Below are 9,251 nucleotides of genomic sequence, written 5' to 3' on the forward strand. Positions count from 1 at the left end.
CCATGCACACAGTGTCTATTTATACCTGATATTGCGGTCAAATAAATGAATATGGCTAAGCAATGATTGTCAGAAAGTCCGAGAGATACGTAATTTGTATAATTCTACTTGAGCACGTATTTCCATGATACTTAAATTAATTCGAATCGGTGAGGTTGAAAAAATCGACACGTAATTGCCTATTTTCTATAAAACCTGATACCTGGAACGTTATTTATCGTTAGAAACGGAGTGGAAAATAAGAAATCGAGTTTTAAAAAACCGGAGATTTCTTGTTCCGTTGGTTAACGAGTCAGGTGCGCCATTATGCGGTGTTAAAGCTTCAGCATAGGCAGAAGTGGAGGGGATAAAGTGCAGTCGGAACACGGAACGATTAGGATCGGTTCGAGCGGGAAGAAACCGCGTCGGTCCACCCACGTCGCGCTTATAAATATTGAAAAGAAAATTTGTACCGGTGTCTCTTTCGCCTGTTCTTATTTTATACGGTACAACGACGAATAAAACCAGAGAAACATTTCGGAAACTTCATCTTCGACGCGATGTACGTTGCTACGGATTAACATGTCGCAGAAGTTTCCATTGGACGAATATTTGCTTCCAAAAATATTTCATTATCACGGACAAAGGAATTATTTTCGATATCAGAAGGTTTAGATGTAAATAAGTGAAGATGTTCATGAGAAATCTGGAGGAATAAGGAAAAAGGAAAAATGGAGTAATGTGAGAAAGAAAATTGAAGAATCGGTAGATATGGATCATATGTAGATGTAGATACTTATCATGACACCAATTACGTTGATCCCTGTACAACACCTCCATCTAAAGCTTCTGGACCTTTGGAAACCTCTATATGCTGTCAACTTCACTATACTTCATCAAAAAAGTGCAACAAGGAAGAATAATTCTTCAAAAGCTCTTCAAAGTTTCAAAAACTCCATAGTTCTGCATGATGAGAACAATGAACTCACAAAGAACTCATAATTATGAACTCTTAAGAACCCACAAGAACTCACAAGCACTCCTAATGTCATAAGAATCACAGGCTCCCACAAGAACTCACGGGGTCCAACAATATCACTAGGATCACAAACACTCACACTGCTGTCAAAGTCATAAGATCTCATAAGAACTTGCGGTACCACAAGGATGACAACTCGTTCATTTAAGAACGCAAGAACTGAGAATAGCACAAAAGTCACAAGAACTGGTACTGTCATGAGAAAGCAATGTCACTCGCAACGCCTCGCGACACCAGAACCGGCTTCGCCAAAATTTCCACGTCAAACCCGAGCGAAACTCCTGACACGAGTACCCCGAGAAGGTTGACAGCGGCAGCAAAACCCGCGTCGGGACCGTTGGCGTAAATCGCAGCGCCGCGGTTGCACGGGGCCCAGTGCCAGGGCCGCATTATCCAAACATTATCCTCGGTTTCTCGAACAAATCGAAGTACAGCCCGGTTCGCAGATAACGGGGAATAATTTGGCCAGTTTCGCGCGTCAAAGTATAAATACGGCGATCTGGTCGCGACCTAACCACGAGCTGGCGGCCAGGCCGGATGGGAGCCGAATTCGAGGAACCGAGTCGCAGTCACACGAATTAGAACCTGCTCCACGGCCGACACCGGGGCGCCGGGTGGACCCAAAGGAATGCCAGCCGGACTGATAAAAGCCAGCAACAACACCTACATAAATTTCGGGGCCCGGGGATATCTGAGGACGACCTTTCGTTCATTTAAGCATACATCCTAAATTTAGTGGCGACCACGCTGCGCTGTATCGGCCTCCACGGATTAGGGAGGCGCCTGCTTTGCGTGCAGAGCAGCCTCGTTGCTCCGTCGCGACGCCGACGATCCGTTCCGTTCGGGGAACGTTATCGTTTATCCCCCGACCTGCCGAGCTTATTATTCGCTGGAATTGTTTCCAACGGAATGGTGGCCCGCGGACACGCGATCCAGGTTCTGCTCATCCTTTTCCAGAGGTCTTAACGTGTTAACGACCGCTGACTCGGTGCCTTGCTAGCTGTTTGCTGGCTCAGTGGTTGCGGACAAATTTTTCGTGCTTGGGTCGATTAATCGGTGAAATTCTCGAGGTTCGCGGGTTTCGAGTTGCAATTGGCTGGTGAATAATGAAAACTCGTTTAAACTCGTTTGACAGTGCAAGTGCGACAGGTGGACGTGTCAGGACTGTGACTGTGGTTTAGGTAACGTACTCGAATTTTGCTTCTTTTTCGTTTCCTGTTTAAGCAAATTGGGCAGGGTTGAATATTTATATCGCAGAGGAATTTAATTGTTGATCTAATACTATGTTATATTAACCCTTTGCACTCGAGAGGTGATCTTCAGTCGCCATTTCATAAAATTTGGAAGATCGATATTAATTAATATATCAACTTTAATGTAATGTAACAGTGTGCGAGGTATCGAAATCAAATAATTCTACAATTCTATTATTATACAATTCTTTATTTACTGTTCAAAAAGGTATCGTCAGCATTTTAGTAAAGAATCTTTGGATTTTTACTCTTTTCTAGCCAAGAAATCGTCGAGTGTAAAGGGTTAACTCTTCTGTTAACACAGGATTTCAGATAATAAAATAGACCCACGTTGCATAGAAAGTAAAGAATCTTTGGATTTCTACTCTTTTCTAGCCAAGAAATCGTCGAGTGCAAAGGGTTAACTCTTCTGTTAACACAGGATTTCAGATAATAAAATAGACCCACGTTGCATAGAAATTTTATTGCGTTTTAAATGAAACAAAATTGGTATATTTTTACTAATAAAGGAATCGCATAATGCAAAAATATAAAACCAGGAAAAGAAGATTGTCGCGATAAACCTTCCGCTTGCAACAATTCATGAACCTGCACTGGCATGTTAAATGTTGCCAACACGAGCGAATGCATTTATAACACTTGTCGAAGGTAGTACCAACTGCTTTACGTGATTAGGACGAAATATAAACCTATGCACATGCAACTATTGCAATATTTCGAGGAGGAACTAAGTAAGAGCGCCCACTGTGCATTACGGTGCATCGAAAAGGTGGGGCACTTTTAATCGTGCCCCAAAGAGTTAATACTATATTTTCTTTACCAATAGCCGGGCAGTGGTGATGCTCTTTCTTAAGTCTGTGTTTTAAGAAGGTTCGTTCAAGTACACGTGTGCAAATTCATGTCTCTAGGTGCTAGAGTGTATACTAATTGTAATTGGGGATTAAGTATTATAATCATATTGAAGTCAGAATTATACAATACATTTACTGAATCTACAAATTAGGTAATATATTCGCATCACAATCAGGATCGTGGTACCACACTCACAGTGAAATTGTAAATTAGGTATTGGATTCATACTGGAATCAGAATTTAGGTATCATGCTCTATCTGGTGTAAGACCTCTTAGATACTATACTCATTTTGAGGTCAGAAATCAGGTACTGGATTCATAATAGCCTAATTTGTTGACTATATAATTTTTAGAATGATTTTCTTATAATATAAAATTAATTGTTTGTATTATATTATGAGTCCACTATGTTCAAAAGTGAACCTTACAAATTTTCTTTCTTTTTCTCATAAATATTGCTACCTTGAATAACCACAGAATTTCCATTGTCAAATCATTTCAATATTTTGAAATAAAAATTGATAATGAAAATAAAGTATAGAGTTGATGAATTTTAGGAAAAGAGTCGAAGATAGGATTTTAAAATTAAATTATATTAATTACTTATTTATTCTTAATCTGCGATTTTTGCGATTAAAAATAATAAAAAATAATTTAACTTATCGGTTTGTCATCGATGTATAGAATGTTGCAAAAATTTCGACGTGTTTTATATCGAGGATATTTGCAATCGATGTTTAGAGGGATTTAATAAATTTTTTATATCAAACGGTAATTTAATATAGAGATAACCAATAAAAAAATCACTATGCAAGAACATAGATTAGAACAAAATATTTGTTTTAGAGAAGCAATGCAGGTTCGAATGTTTAATAATGTTCAACGTGTAGCACAAGGCACATAATGATAATGAAAAATTCATGAAATACACATTCTAACACGAACACAAATAAGTACAAGAAGAAACTGACAGCTTTCGATTACCGTTTTATGTAATTTCGATCAACTGTCATTATTTATACCCTCAACGATACCTCTGCTCTGTCACTTGAGATTTGTACTCACATTTTTAACCGCTTCTTATTATCGTTTTTCTTTCCAAGTATACCCTTTTTCACGTTAATAGGTGCTTCTCATTTATACACGTCTTAGATCTATTTACTAAAATAAATGACTGGATAGTGACAATGAATGAAATAGAAATCGAAGAACGATTATTAATGGAAAAATTTTTTTTAATTATTTCTTATTAAAATATTATACTTAGATATATGAAATAAGGCTATATAATTACAAGAGTGATTCATTCACTGAAACATATTCGAACGAAGAAATAATATTTTTAATATCATGTCATACAAATAAAAAATCATAGAAAATTATTAGTTATGTTAGTTCTGTGAAGTAAAATTAAAATTATTATTAATAATTATTAATTCTGTGAGATGAAGCTGTGAAATGCGAGAACGATTCATTCGTTAAAATAGAAATATTAAGGATGACAATATTGTCTAACAGAAATAGTTTCGGTCATCAATATTCATTAGAATTCCATTCAGAAATAATGAAGTATATTTCTAGGACAATTCATTGTAGATTCATTGTTGTATATCTACAATAATTAGATCCATTGGACAACTAGTAACCTGTCAGCTTAATACTAATTCAAACATTTGTTAATGACAGAAAAGTCAATCGAAATGGAACTCGAGTTCATCGTATATCGAAAATGATACACGCGACAATGAACCTTCTTCAATACGTTCTGTGACACGAGAAAATATCACAGAATTTTATAAGAATTTTTTGAAAAAGTCAGAAATATTCCATAAAAAAATAAAAATTCTAAATTCTAAAAATTCTAAAAATTCTAATTCCAAAAATCTAAATTCTTGAAATATACTTTACTCTTCTAGTACTTTCCTAGCATCAAAAATTCATAGTAGGGGGCGCCATCTATACTAAATGATTTGTGATTTTCATGTATGAATTAGCCACGATTTGATATTAACGAAAATAACAATTAATATAATAGCAATAATAAAGGTATGACAACAAAAAATATGCGATAGAAATACAAACGCCTATCTCATAAAATGAAACAAAGTATAATAATCTAGGAGATATGATACTGACTATTATCAATGTATTATCACCTACAATATTTTCTTCAACTGCTATATCTATAAAAATTGAAATATTTTTCACCAGAATTCCCTATATCGTGGAAGCAATACTTTTTCCAATGTAACTGAATACTATGCACTTTGCAGAATATATTTGATCAAAAAATGTGAGTCAAAGAAACTGTTGCGCAATAAGATCCTCACTTTTGGATCCTCCAAAAGCTATTATGGCACATCATAACCTTCAACCACCAGGCCACCAAGCACTACGACACAAATTTCATCAGAAAAGTGGCTCAAATAGAACTTCACCTTCGAGTCTCCCAGAACCTATTATACCTCATCAAAACTTTCAGTGACCAATCCAGCAAGAACATCTGCAACCATACATACATACAAGAGTCAAAGAAAATCGTCACTCAACAAGATCATCTTTGAATTGTTCAAAACTCAGCTATTTCTCTAACAAGAACACTTCTAACTATACCATACGAGAGTCAGAGTCAACTGTCATTGAAGAAGATCTTTGCCTTTGGGTTTCTCAGAACCTGCTATGTCTCGTCAGAATCTTCTGCTGCCAATCCAAGAACAACTTCTCTAACTTCAGCATACACGAATTGTACAAAATTCCCTTTTAATTCCCAAAATCCCCTTCTTATTGAGGAACAGAAGTCTCTCAATAAGACCACCTTTGAGCTTCCCAGGACCTAATATCCCTCATTAGAATCTTCGACTGGAAATGCAACAAGAACGTCTCCAATCACCACTCAGTAAGATCACCTCTGACATACAGGAATCTAACACAATTGTCTCTCAATAAGACCATCTTTGAGCTTCCCAGCACCTAATATCTCTCATCAGAATCTTCAGCTGAAATTGCAGCAAGAATGTCTCTAACCAGAACATACTCGAGTCCAATAAAATTGTCATTCATTTCAGTAAGATCACCTCTGACATACACGAATCTAACAAAATCGTTGCTCAATAAGACCACCCTTAAGATTTCCAGGACCTATTAAGTCTTATTAAAATCTTCAGTTGGAAATGCAACAGGTACATCTTCACCTATAGCACACTCGAATCTAACAACATTGTCATTCAGTAAGATCACCTCTAACATACAGGAATCTAACAAAATCGTCTCTCAATAAGACTCACCTTTAAGCTTCTCAAGATGGACCTATTAAGTCTTATTAAAATCTTCAGTTGGAAATGCAACAGGAACATCTTCACCTATAGCACACTCGAATCTAACAACATTGTCATTCAGTAAGATCATCTCTAACATACAGGAATCTAACAAAATCGTCTCTCAATAAGATTCACCTTTAAGCTTCTCAAGATCTGCTATGCCTCATCAATATCTTCAACTGGAAATGCAATAAGAACATCTCCAATCACAGCATACTAGAATCTAAAAAAATTGTCACTCAGTAAGATCACCTCTGAGCTACCCAAGACCTACCATGCCTCATCGAAACCTTCTATGCCACCTTCTAGTCAGAACCTTCAGCCACGACCCCAGTTACATCTTTAATCACGGCGTGCTAACTTGCTGCAACAGTCAGATGACGAATCCTAGTCTACGATAGGCACGGTATACAAATGATATTCAACGGACGCATCTCGCATGCACACGAGCGCGAGCAATATACGGTATCCGCAGGCCCGAGGTATCCGGAGGCCGGGACTCGCGGACTTGTAAGGTGCATTCCCGATCCTGCTACGAAACCGGCCGGGCCGCACAAAAAAAGGGAAATAATTAGCGGAGGTGTTAATGAAATACCAAACGAACGCCGTGGGACACCGGGTCGGCGCCTCTGAACTGCCAACCAGACATCCCCGACACAGTCCACGGCGCCGTTTTCTTTTCCTCGTCCTTCTGTAACCGCTGCAACCGCTACTCCCTAACATATCTCCTTGTTCCTGCCAGCACTCCTCCTCCGCCTCCCCTGTTTCCGCCTCGCCACGGTGTACGTCTCATCCGACACTGTCCAACCCTTCACGGATTTTTCCTCTTTCGACCAAGAATGCGTCTGTCCGCTCGGAAATCCTCTTGTTACCCCTCCAAACTGGGAACCCTAAAGTGATCACCGCAGGTCTCATTTCAGAACGGTGTCCATTCTTCACGGGAAGATAGAGGCGATCGTTCTCTTTTTCCGAAGCTTTCATCGAAGCTTTCATTTCAGGTGGGTTATGATGGGTGCCTGATTGCGGTGTAGGTGGGTGATGATGATGGGGAATAGACGAGAATAGGTATAGGAATTATTTTGACTTTCAAGTTTCGAGATAGATGACTGAAATTAGGCTTCTTAATCCTCTGCACGCCAGTGGCGCCACTGCGGCGAGATTATTAAGCTGCCATTTATTATTTGCTTCTGTTTACACCAATGAAAATGATGAAAGGAGTTATTAAGTTTACTTTATGAAAGAATTCGCAGATGTTCTTAATTTCTTTTCTTTTTTTGGAATATAAATTTTAATTTCAGAATATCTTGCATTACAAAAATCTTTTTTGAGTCAATGATCGACCTAAGCAAAAATGTATATGAAAGGTTAAGTTTTTAAAATTAAGGCAGATTGAGGTTAGGTCTTCCAAGTCTCTGAAGCTAATGTCAATTGAAGTTAGGTTTTCCAAGTTTAAAGTCGATTGTTATTCCTTTATGACACGAATTTTAACGAAAAGTTGTATTAGACTGAAAGGAAGTGAAGTTTATAGGTTAGGAATGACTTTGACCAGTTTAATTTTTTTTTTATTTTCGTTGGAACGAACTTTTATTTTGCAATAGAGTTTATATCAAGTGAAAAATTACTTGATACACTTTATTAGGAATTATTATCTGTTAAAACTTGTATTGCGAAAGAATAACAATCGTTTGAGGTTAGAAAATTGAATACGAATATTCCCTGTAATTCTCCATTTTAATATTCTCTCTAATTTTCTGTAGTTAACAATAATTCTGTTCTTTATGCATGTAATCCATCACAGAAATATTAATTACAGCAACAAATTCTAAATCTGAGACAGTTATGCAAATATTTTTGCAAAAGTTAGGTTATTATTTACAAAAATCGGTATATTGGACGAATCTTCGTTTATTAAGAAACTTAGAAAAGAGGATTGGAAATAATTCGAGTATTTATAGATCTAATTGATTTGTTTCAGACAATGTTTGTCAATGACGTGTCGTTTCGAGAAACATGATAATATCAATATTTAACAAGGCAATTAGAATTAATGTATAAGGGAATTGCGAAAAGACGTGAAAGCTACACGTCAAATGCACAATTCACCGAGTTAAATCAACTGTAAATGTATGCGTTTTGGTGATTGGGTAATCTGAATTATTCAAAGTTTTCTGTTTGTCATTGAATTCATTCTGAACTTTCTACCCGTTTAAAATATAACACGGGTATAAAAATACCTACCATTCTGAAATCCTCCGCTACACGAGAATCTTCCTCTCAAAGGCAGCCACGGAGCGAAAGAGTTCAAAATAATTAACAAACTCGCTATTACGAATTAAAGTACGAGTGGAAATATTTTTGGAACACTCGAGCAGTTATCGCGTTGCTCGGGAAGAAATCGTTTCGCCAAGCTTAAAGGTAATTTAAATATTCAGCTACAGGTGTGAAAATAAATTAAGTATTCATTGACAAACCATACTTATAAATTGGAACTATGACACGTTGCTGTAATAAAGAAGCTTTTGTTACACGAAATCTGTGAAATACGGCAAGACAAAAATTTTCTCCAATTTTGCTCGTGTAATTCGGAATATATAATATTTACTGGTAGTAATTGCAGAACAGTTTTACAGTACTCCTATGAATACAGCAGTAAGTAAACCAGATATCGTTATATGCAACCACTATGTCAACTAGCTGTAGAGTATTCTTAGTTATTTACCTTAATTTTCATCTTCACTGATCCCTTAAATATAATACTAAGTAAAAAGAGGCAGAAAAGGGCCATTTTCAATAATTCTTTTATATATTAT

General features: G+C 36.9%; 1 protein-coding gene across 1 annotated transcript in view; it reads left to right on the forward strand.

The window, feature by feature from the left end:
* Positions 1-9,251, forward strand: part of tup (LIM1_Isl and LIM2_Isl domain-containing protein tup) — a 65,251-nt gene that overhangs the window by 24,749 nt on the left and 31,251 nt on the right. The gene's annotated exons all lie outside the window — the stretch shown is intronic.

Source organism: Eufriesea mexicana, unplaced genomic scaffold (assembly GCF_001483705.2).
Source record: "Eufriesea mexicana isolate 0111107269 unplaced genomic scaffold, ASM148370v2 scaffold49, whole genome shotgun sequence".
NCBI lineage: Eukaryota > Metazoa > Arthropoda > Insecta > Hymenoptera > Apidae > Eufriesea > Eufriesea mexicana.